The sequence below is a fragment of the Ambystoma mexicanum genome, chromosome 8 (assembly GCF_040938575.1).
Source record: "Ambystoma mexicanum isolate Mex_15411 chromosome 8, UKY_AmexF1_1, whole genome shotgun sequence".
Taxonomy (NCBI): domain Eukaryota; kingdom Metazoa; phylum Chordata; class Amphibia; order Caudata; family Ambystomatidae; genus Ambystoma; species Ambystoma mexicanum.
Genome location: NC_090929.1, coordinates 705,067,962 through 705,079,738, shown reverse-complemented (window position 1 = coordinate 705,079,738; position 11,777 = coordinate 705,067,962). Strand labels below are relative to the sequence as shown.

General features: G+C 44.5%; 1 long non-coding RNA gene across 1 annotated transcript; it reads left to right on the top strand.

Moving 5' to 3' along the window:
* The first annotated feature begins 2,459 nt into the window (after positions 1–2,459).
* LOC138472370 (uncharacterized) lies at positions 2,460–11,203 on the top strand. Its single transcript, XR_011268592.1, has 4 exons — positions 2,460–2,800; positions 7,341–7,504; positions 8,734–8,805; positions 10,974–11,203. It is a non-coding gene; the product is annotated as an uncharacterized lncRNA (long non-coding RNA).
* The last annotated feature ends 574 nt before the right edge of the window (positions 11,204–11,777 follow it).

Genomic DNA, 11,777 nt, shown 5'->3' with positions numbered 1-11,777 from the left:
ATCATCTGCTTTCACCTGCCTTGGGGCTCTGAAAGGTTGAGAGGCATATGGCTTGGGTGGTGGAGTTGCTGTTGGCAAGGTGGGCGGTGTGGGTCGTTCAGAGCAATGCAAGGTTATGTTGGGAAGTACGGGTCTGTGAGTTACTGCAGACCTGCCTACATTTGAAACCTGCCTACATTTGAGACCTCAAGAAGTGCTTGAAAAACCAGAGGATGGGAGGGGGGAGGGGGCACCTGGAGGTCCTGGAGGTTAGGCAAATCTGATTTTACTGGGGTAGCTACTTGGGGCAATGGGGTCAGCTGCTGTGGTGAGGTAGGGTGTTTGGGTTGCCTAAGTGAGCTGCTGTGGTGAGATTGGTGGTGGTGGCATAATATATGTATATAGAGAATTTTGCCTCTGAGCTATCCTCCCGGCCCATGAGGTTGTGTGGTGGGTCTGGGTGATCGATTTGCTTGTGTTAAATGCCAGGTGTGGTATATCAGGAGAGCCACTGGTGAAGCCCAGGAGGAGAGTAGTCTGAACCCAGAATTTTCACTTGTGTGGTTCCCTGCACTGGAAAGGGAGATATCAGGACCATATGGGAGGCAAGGAAACATTTGAGCAATACCATGATTGAGGCCTTTTTAGAATTGTGTTCCCTACAAAATAATTCACTCCAAGGTACCTCAAATTTTGTCAGCCTAGAAACAGCAAGATCTAAATGATTTTCCCATGATAAGACGTTTTAGGCAAGTGGCGAAATCAGGACTGGAGTCCAGTCTTGCAATTGAAGTACTTAACCACATATCTACCCATCTGCAGTTTGTGGACATGGTTGGGTTTTGATGAAGATGACTTAAAAAGTATGCAAATCACATGATAAAGCAAGCTGACAAACATAACCTTTGTGATATTTTTCCTCATATGTTGTCACTTGTGATTTGTGCGACTCCTGCACCAGATGTGATACTTTAGACTCTTAGTTATTTAAATCATGAATGGTTTTATTTTTCATGTATTATTTTCATACATTCCAGTCATCTAAGTTTACATGAAAACACTTTTATTCTGCCAACACGTGTTTCACCACAGCTTTTAGCCGTGGTTCCTCAGGAGAGATTCCTTTCTTTTTTTCTGAAAAATAGTCGTTTTTTGATTTCAAAACTTGAAAAGTGGGTTTCTTTTATGCCAAATTGATAAATCTTAATCTTCTTGTTATTTGCCAGGTCCGATTGCCTTAAGCATGCTCGCCGGGATCACCTTTGTGATAATAAGGTCACCTACTTTTAGTCATTGTTTGATGGAGGCATGCAGCTGGTTAATAAAGAGGATTTCATTTAACTGTGCTGCTCATAACAAAGCAAGTTTTTTTCTTCTCCCCTTAATTGCACTGGTAAAACTGCAGAATCGCCGTCAGGCCTATTTGCTGTGTCTGAACTGTTAAATGTATATTACACACTTACTTGTCTCAGAATTTCAAGGGCACTGAGCGACTTTTGTTTTTTCACCATGTTCCCACCCTCCTTGAGCACTTCCCGGTGTATAGGCGCTATATAAATAAACAATACAATACAATAGAAGGTCAGCCAGAGGGATCTGAAACATTAAATCCCCACTGAAAAGCTACAATTCCTTCTTTTTATTGTAACATAGTGTGTGTGTGTGTGTTCTCTATGTTTATGATATTGTCTCTTTTGAGACGCACCCACACCGTTTATGTGTGCTTGCTTTTTTTGGATTATTTTGATGGGAGTCAGGGGCTTATTTCAGAAAGAGAGGCAGCTTGTTTTTTCCTTCTGACCGGAAACACGTATAAATGACACATCATTATCATTATCTGTGGGCACACGTCCTGATCTGCATGTAATGGCACTGCCTCTGTGAGCACCCAGGGCGCATCTGCGAGCACATACTAATGCTCTAACTGCTAACTTACTCCCAGACCCTACCTCTTTTGACCATCAAAACCCTTATTACTCTTCCGATCTCCCACTTCATCTTCGTCCTCTTGACCTCTCTAATTGCCCCTCTCTGTCCATTTGTACTCGAATCTAAAGCCTGCATATATATATATCCTGCATTACATCCTCCAGGGATTTCTTTGTGACGGTTCTATCAAGCAATAGCATCAAACTTCACACTGTAAACGCCTGCCAGTGCAATTAATTTCTAAACAGTCTTCTGAGATGTAATGCCTTAATCAGAGTTGTAAAAGCTAATCTGGTTTAACAAAAATGTCTTAGCCAAGTGTGCCTTCAGCCACTTGATTTATAAGAAGCTTGCATGTTTGCGCTGAAGTCCTGTTAAAACGCGTATTGACAAAGACAAGAGTTTTTGGCTTTTTTATAGGCATTATATAGATAATTGTCTCACATTAATATCATATTTCCGTTTACTTACACTATATTGGATGAAATAGTTGCACGTTGTTAGGCAATGTGGCACAACACAAGGCAAGACACCAACGGACCGCAAAAGCGCAAGCTATTTTGGTGAATGGTGAAATGATATGATTATACCAAGTGTCAGAAAAATAAAATGCATTTTATTAAGTCATTTTTTATTGTAATATGGTATGTCTATGTTTTCTATATGTTTATGAAAAATTGTGCTATGTTGCTTACTTTTGAAACCCATCCAAAGCGTTTCTGGTGCTTTCTTTTTCTGCTTTTTTGGATGGGAGTTAGTTTGTTTTGGGCTTTTTTCGGAAGGACATGCGGCTTGTTTTTCCATTCCGACTTCCGGCCTGGCAACAATTGCAGCAATGGCGAATGATGAGGAATCGAGCGTGGGCCAGCGGCTGAACATCACAAGCCTTAAGGTAAGGATCGGGCTGGTGAGCACCTTTCTAGGCTCGTTTATTTCATAGCTATTGCACGTGTCTCTCCGCACACGAGGCTAGCTTGATTTATGAGCTGGCCTTTTAATCCAGTCACCATGTGTGCCTTCTAGTTTACAAGCTGCACTCCCCTGGAGATCCCGTTCTCTCTAAAGTAGGCTATCCAGTTGCTCCTCCTCAGAGGCGTTCTTTCTTTTCCTGTTCCCTGCAGTTTCGCGTTGCAAGTACTCGCTTCCCAGCTCTCTGATTTAGACGCTGTTCCTCCTCAGAGGCGTTCTTTCTTTCTTTTCCAGTTCACTGTAGTCTCGCGTGAAGTGCTCGCTTCCCAGCTCTCTGATTTAGACGCGTTTTCCCTGCCTTCTCTCCTCTTCCCGCTGCCTTCAAATCAACAAATGAGCTCATAAAGTGCAGCTTGTAAACTAGAAGGGACGACTGGATTAACAGATGTCACATACACGTTCCAGAACAGTCAGGATAGCTGATAATGCATTGACGATTTCAGCAGTATACCTTCAGCATGTAAACAAAGTACATTTTGATCCTCCTTGTATGGGAGACGAGTGGTTAAAAACATCAGGTTCAACTGAACTAACGCACGGACACTACAAACAGGAAACGAAACAGAATTAGCATTTACCAAAACGCGAGGAAAGTACATTTTCTCGCTGGTTTTGCTAGTTTTTAGCACGCTTCAATACGTCTAGCGGGTTACGGCTATAAGTTGAATAATAGGTGTTATAAAGCATTCTGAGCACTGTATTTTATTGAGCTCATTTGTTGTTTTGAAGGCCTCGGGAATTAAAGTGGAGAGAAGGCAGCGAACACGCGTCCAAACCAGAGCTGGGAAGCGAGCACTTGCAACGCGAAACTGCAGGGAAGAGTAAAAGAAAAGAAGAACGCCTCTGAGGAGGAGCAACTGGATTAGCCTACTTTGGAGAGAACGGGATCATCAGGGGAGTGAAGCCTGTAAACTAGAAGGCACACATGGTGACTGGATTAACAGATGGCAAATACACGTTCCAGAACAGTAAGGAAAGCTGATAATGCATTGAAGATTTCAGCAGTATACCTTCAGCCTGTAAACAAAGTACATTTTGATCCCCCTTGTATGGGAGACGAGTGGTTAAAAACATCAGGTTCGACAGAACAAACGCACGTACACTGTACAAACAGGAAACGCAACAGAATTAGCATTTACCAAAACGCGAGGAAAGTACATTTTCTAGCTGTTTTTGCTAGTTTTTAGCACGTTTCAATACGTCTAGCGGGTTACGGCTATAAGTTGAATAATGGGTGTTATAAAGCATTCTGAGCACTGTGTATCTTTTGGAGCTCATTTGTTGTTTTGAAGGCCGCGGGAAGAGGAGAGAAGGCAGGGAACTCGGGTCTAAATTAGAGGTCCGAGACCAGAAAATCCAGAGTATTCGCTGCAGTGTGTAGGGCCAGAGTTGCAGATTTCGTTAGAGTCCAGGTCAGGAACCTGTAGGTTAATGGAAGAAGAAAGCCGAAGAAGGGTGAGACGTGCCAGCTCAAAGGTACCCTTTGTGTGCTCTAGCTCCCGGCAGGCGCCGTGGAATGGCTGGGCTTTCCTGGGGCGGGTAGGTAACGAAGCGTGCATGGAGCTGAAGAGTTGCTTGTGGATTTCTGTTTTGCTTTTTACATGCTATACCCATCTCCAGATGTAAAAAGCAAAACTGGAAATCACAGCAAACAAAGCGTCCTGGAATTCGCAGAAGGTAATTGTGTCAGCTGCCCGCAACACATTCAAACGCTCGTGCTGTATTGCCGAACCTAATGGTGGCAGTTCTGAACTCTATAGCAAGCAACCCTTCTGCTAGATAATCACGGGACAAAATTATGTTTATGATGTCTCAGTTATGATTGGTTACATCAGGTAATCTTTTTACATCAACGATATCCGACCAAATAAATGATAAGCACCCTTTCCTGTGTCTCCACCAAAGCACACATGTATTTTTAAGCGAGTTAGCCTCCTCCCTAGTTCACGAATTAAGTTTGGGCAAATAGGTCATTTAAACAGTTCTTCTCAATAAGGAATTTATTGATAATCCAATTATTTTGGTGGGGGCTTGTTTTGTTTGAATACAGGCTCTCTAGATGTCTGGTTCATGTACCCTTGAAACAACTACTGCAACACCAGTGCCACTATCCACCCCTGCTTGGTATATTTTCCCGTGGGCACCTCGTTAGAAACTGTAAGAGATGAGTGATTGACCTGCTGACTAGACATTTTGGCAGTTGTACGACAGGCTTATATCTTTTGCCGAGATCAACAATACATGTGCAATTTGCTGGCACTTTATTTTGTACCTCCATATCATTAATCATTCCCTGGATTGAACTAAAACCAAATTTCGGTTTATTCATTTTAATTGTTTGGCAACAAAAGCAAGGTCCCCCCTTAGAGGTGAGATTGATTCTTGCAAGGCAACACAATTGGCACAAACCCTTTGTTCTAATACAGCTCACTCCCCGCCTAATTGTTCAGTTTGAGTGCCTGTCAACCGCAGTTGCCAGGTTTGTAGGCTGGACACTTCAGCACTGCACTATATAACCTGATATAAACAACTAAAGATGAAATGTCCCTTTTCGGTACTGTAAGTCCAAGTCCTAGAGATAACATTTAAATTGGTTCTTGGAGTTTAAAACATGCACACCTTTTAATGTTTTCAAAAACACTATTAGAAGAAAATATCCTGTCTTGGTTTTTTGTGTGTGTTGATTTTATGAAAGGCAAATGCCATTTGTCCTGTTCAATTTGGGTGGTTATACAAAGTCAATTTAATGAAATGTGCACTCTGTCCCTGCTTCTGGAGTGCCTCGAGCCTACCTCCTGCTAGCCTTGCCGTGTATCCTGCGCTCCCTCTCGCCTGTCTCTCTGATCTGTTTCTGTATATTGCCCTGCTGCCTGTCCATCTTGCTCCCTCTGGCACGCCGCTGCAGCCTCTCTTCTCATGAGGATCACCTTGCTCCGGGTGTCACTGTCAGCAGCTAGGGTGAGTTACTGCTTCTTCAGACACACCGGCCTCTTGCTTTTTCTTCCGGTTGTGTATCTCACACTCTCTCTTTTCTCCCATATTAGCTCTCTCTGCCTCCAGCTGTCTCCCTGCTGGCTCTCTTTCTGGCAATTGTCGGTCTCTCTCTCTTTCTCCTTCTTTCTCTTTCTGCTGTCTCTACAAGGTTTCTCGTGCAGCCCCTCTCTCCCTCAGTATCTATCCCTCTATGGCCTGCTGTCTCTTCTGCTCTCTCTCCGATACCTGCTGTCGCTTCTGCGCTGTCTCCCTGTGCTGTCTTGCCCCGTCTCTCCTGGTGGCTCCTGCTATCTCTTCTACTCTCTGTCTTCCTGTCTCTTCTGTATTGCTCTACCTCTCCTGGTAGCTTACCCTGTGAGTGATGCCTGCTGTCTCATTTAACTTTTCGTAAGTTGTATGCATACTATTTTTTCTGCCATCTGTCTCATCACACGACATTCCATCTTGAGTGTACCATTTTTTTTTTAAACTATCATTACTGTGTGTGAGATGGCTATCTGCCAGAGTGATTCTGTACACGTCTTCGTGTAACTTGACTCAGATGCATCATATCATCATTATTTTGCATATTTCACCAGCTATGTGTTTTTTAAATCTTTTAATCCCGTTTTATCTTCATGTAATACCAGTTGAGTGATTGGATTGCAAAGTAACAGGCAGCACTAAAGGGTTCAGGATGTTTGCATGTATGAGGTAACGAGTGCCCAGATTACGGGATGTCATGTGAGTGCACTGCTTTCCCTATTTTGCCAACCACTGAAGCCTGAAAAGTAGCTCCACGCAGGCTTGACATGTGGCCAGCTTTGCACCACACCTGTAGATGAAATGGCCTGCTGTTTAGCTGTTTAATCAGTTATCAGTTGAATGGTATCCACTACAGAGTGCAATTTGCTTTCTCACTTTGAGAACATTCAGACATATAATTACTAATTTTGCTACAGCCGGTAAGATGGCTCAGTGGGTTAAGCTCTCCTCCCTCTCCCCCGTCACACCTGATGAGGTCTCTAGACAAGTCCTGGTACCTGTCACCCACCCAAAACTGCCTGCGGGCCACCCCTTGCACTGGGGTACCATACAGTTGCCCCCCCCTCTTTTTCTTCATGCACTTATCAGGCATAACCTGTCTGCTCCCCTAACCCAGCACTTGCCTTAACCCAGCACTTGCCACTTGCTGGCTGCACTGCCACTGTTTGTTGCATAATGTATCTGTTTCTACTCTGCTCCACACTTCCCGCCCCCTCAATGCACTTTTCCCCTTTCCCTCTCCCATGCACTTGCGCGTTCTCAATGTCACTGGGCCTAGTAAGATTGTTGTTTTTGTTCCCCCCTTGCTCAAATAGCATGCATTACTAGTTGCTATTTTTCATAAAGTTTATATCAGCGAATAGTTGAAATTAAATATCTGTTTTCAAATTTAGAAAACTATTTTGTGCCTTGCATTGGGTATTTAACATTTGGGTGTCTTTCAGACCACCGATACCATTCAGTGCTTGGGAAGAGAGGATTTGCAGTTTATTACTGACGACTTGCGTGGCAATGATTCGTGCCTTTTTTGATACTGTAGAACTGGACCACGACGGAAAAGATGCGATTATGAAAAAGGATTACTCTGTAACAATTGTATTATCGGGTGGTAAGTTGTTGTGAGTCACTAGTTGATACTATGCCGGCCATCTGAATCTCTCGTAGCTTCTCAAGGTGTATTTCAATAATGCAAGGGGTATTTGTTAAGAATCATATAGGAATGTTTATGATGAGTTGATTTGTGTAGCGCACCACCACCACCACCATTATTACAGTCCCCCGGTGCTCACGTGCCCCAGGACATAGCCCATTGTGAAGAAGACATGAGCAGTGTCTTGAGGGGGGAGCAAGTACAATGGGAGTTTCTGGAGTTAAAGAGGATTTAAAGAGGATTTAAATGTTTGGGGAAATCCAGTAGCAATCCACTTTCAATCCAGATTTTTTTGGTAGGGTTATGTTTTCGATATTATCGGCAGAAGTGCTTTTTCCGAGGCTCGATCACCTTAAAAACGGACAGATGTCACGGTTCAGCGTACTTTACTCAGTACATACACAGCACCTATTTTGCGCTTAGTAAAGGTAAAATACAAAACACAAGGTGGGTGCACGCCTGGTGAGGGGGTTTTCTGGGCTGTGCAGAAGCCCCAGTGCTAGCCAGCAGCGCGGGTATACTAGGACAGATGCGGTGCTTCTGAAATTCAAAGGCTGCATTTCATTTGTGTCAGCCTGGACAGCGGGGATGGCTACTGTTAAACTCTTCAAATGTTAAAGAGCACGTGGACAGCTGCCCCTCTCAGGCTGCGGCTCTTAAGTGCCCCTGCAGTCAGGGGCAAGGTGCCTGCCTGCATGGTCCAGGGACGGCTCCAAACCAGGGAGACTTCTCATTATCATGCCCTCCTGACCACCAGACTCAGTGCCCCCTGCCGAGATACTCATCCTCGTGCCCACAATAACACAGCATTCTGTAGGATGTGTTCGACCTGGCAAGATGCCTCTATCAGGGTGTGTATTTTGCGGGCGGCAAGTGGTGCAGTGGCCAGTCTGCCAGCGTGCTGGCTCTGGACCAAGCAGACCGAGTCTAGTCCTAGCTTCTCCACTTCAACTCGGTGTGATCCTTGTCAAATCACTTTCAGATCCTTTTTCTGCCAACATTGGAACTAGTGCCTTGTTTCGAAAAGACCGTTTCTGTGCGCTATGCATGTTTGCTCAGGTTTGCCTTGTGATGTACAAAACAGGTAAAGCCGATCAAAATAATGGCGTGAGGTTGAATTGGAGGGGGCGAAGCTGGTTCTGCTGATATGTGCGCCCACTTGACCTGTTTTTCCTTCCCTCCCACAGCCCCTCCTGTGTTACAGAAGGACTGGACCAGCCACCGAGGAGGGAGAGGAGCCATGAAGCTGCTACTGGGTGGTGAGAGCGCTTTCTATTTTAATTCTCCACCAGGGCAAGCATACCTACTATGCGCCCCCTCCCCCAGGGGACAGGAATAACGCACCCAGGGGCAAGGGGTGGGAGTTTCAGAGATGGGGGACGTGGTTACTTCCCTTTTGAACAAACATGTTCGTGTCATGCCAGTGTATACATTTGCAAACCAGAAACTAGCCTGCTTCTCGGCGCTTAAGTGATTGGTGTCGCTGAGGGCGTCTCTAAACTCAATAACATTCACACCATCAACCTCAGAATAAGGAAATCCTAAAACGGAGCTCAAGCCAGTTGTTTGAACGTAAATCTCTTTTCACAGGTGCTCAACCAACTGAGCTATTCACCGTGTCTGTCAAATCATGGAGTCTGCTGGCCAATAATACGCATTAGCCGAGTCAGGGCTTTGTTCCAGAGTGGAGCAAGCAACCTCATGCGGCGCCCGTGAACACCACATCAATTCTTGACATAGTGCTCGGCTAGACCTGAAGGGAACTTCAGGGGCGACGCAGCCCCCAAACTCATCCCGTTAAAAGCCCTGCCACTGTATCAGCAGCTGTGATTCTGTATGAGATAAATGAGCCAAACAAGAAAAATGGCTCACAAACAGCTAGACGTCTTTTCCTTTCCGCAGTTTAGGGTTCCTTTCATGGTGTAGTGGGTTAATGCACCTGCTGCAGGTATCCGTCAAACAGGTTGAGAGTCACATCTGCCTGCCTCTACTCTCCGCCCTCTGCAATTTATCCAGAAGGACTGCGAGACTTGTCCTTGGCCTCAAGCCCAGGGATCGTATCTCTCCAGGACTGAAATCTCTGCACTGGCTCGAGGTGGCTGCAAGGATTAAGTTGAACACCCTCTGCATTGTCCACAAGGCCTTCTTGGGCCTGGGGCCGCAATACCTTCAACTTTCTCTTCCCAAAAATCTTCCTTCTCGAGCTCTTCGATCATCCGCCTCCAACTCCCTCAGGGTCTGTCGCTTCTCCAAGCAACGAGTTGGTGGTAGATCTCTCTCCTCGGCAGGGGCCTCCTTCTGAAACAGCCTTCCTGCTTCCCTGAAACTTGAGAAGAACCATCTCCAGTTCCGGAAGCACCTCAAAACCTCCCCCCCCCATCCCCTGCTGAATTCCTGGCTGAAACTGCACTGGCTACCTGGCCACCCTTTGTGACCTTGGGCCTAGGCCCCGCCATTTACACACCTGCACTGGCAACCCCCGCACCTGGGAACTGTATTCTGTATCCCTACAGTCCCCCACCAGCACTTATGTCTGCTCTTACCCTGCACTTGCCATCATCCCGCCTTTATTTTTCTTATTTATTCTATTATCCCATGTACTGCACTTTTTCCCCCTCTCCCATGTACTGCACTTTTCCCCTCTCCCTTTCCCTCGCACTTTTCCCCTTCCCATGCACTTGTGCGATCTGAATGACACCTGGCCTAGTAAGATCGTTGTCTGTCTTCCCTCTGTTCCCCCTCCCCTGCCTCGTCGCATTTCGAACACTTGTGTATAGACGCGTTATAAATGCCATATATCATTTGCAAAGAAAGTAGGATGGATAAAGAAAACAAGAGTGAACTCTTGGGAGGAAGTAGTCTGTTACTCCAATGCAAATATGCTACCTTTTTTAAGAAGAGTATCTCAAATTTGTATTTCTTTTAACATGTTTTTTTTTCTTGGTTTTTTTAATACTTTTTGGCCCCTTCAACTGCATAGAGGAAGTTATCGAGTAGCCGGGTGGGTGGCAGAGGTTGTGCAGATGGGAGTGTGAGTGTGGGTACAAGATATGTGCGCGTTGTTGGTAGATATGTATCGGGGTGTAAGAATGGTATGGGCAAAAGGGGAAGTAGTTAATTAGCAAAGGGTTTGAAAGACTATTTCCCCATTTTCACTCATGCCTTCTATTTCTAACTGATATAAATCAATATAGCTACACTAAAGACCATAAAATTCTGAATGCAGCCACAGAAAACCATAATTCATTTTCAGTTCAAATCTATCTTTAAGCCCGTTTCATCCTTTGTGTACAAATGCATTTAAATGTAGTGATGCATTTGTAAATTGACATTTTAACATTAATCTGGTATGTATTCTACAATAAGGAATTTAACAATGCCTATTCAGATGTCCATTTAGGTTCATATATCCTTTCTTTTTTTGTAGAATCTTTGAGATCTGTCTGCAAGGCTAACAGTTGGCCTACTATGGACGGCTGGGTGATAAGGAAGCTCGCCACCAAAATTTGCAATGCCAGAAGAGGCCTAAGGAAGACTCTGCGTTTTGAAATGCAGGATCGATGATATTTGTTGGTATTTTTTCAAACCTATTCATTCTTATGGAATACAGCTATGCTGTTAAACCGAATTTGTTGAATAAAAAAATGCTGAACACTTTCTGAGCCTATGTTTGATTGAAGATATCTTATAACAAGAGCAATACTATATTAAAATATCAACAATTTATAGCTGCTACAATCATAATATGAACTGGGTAATTGTTAGCTGCTCTTATTGATATTCGGTGAAGTGACTGGCGGCAGTCTGTCATGCGGGTAGACCTTTAACAGATTCTGTGTAGGCTGCTGGAAGAGTGTATTTTAGTGCAGTGCTTTGCAATTGTGGGAGTTTATTGGGGGTGAGGCCATGCTGGCTAGAGGTGAGAATTGAAATGAGGGAGCTTACAGGTTGGTTTGTGACCTGGGAAGTGGGGGTGTTTGTAGTTGTGTGCACTAAATCGAGGGAACTTAGTTAACGGGTGCTCTAGCAAAGATGAAGTGACACCTGCAAAATTCCATATAATTTTTTCTTTCCCTGAAAACTATCTAGAAGTCTAACTAGAGTCATTGTAAAGTAATGCCACCAATGTTACTCAAAAGGGATACATCCTGGGGTAATCCAACCCCTTTTCCTAAATCTTTTGGAAGCATCTTGAAATCATTAAAACTCATCCTGGAGTAGTCTGCATTAA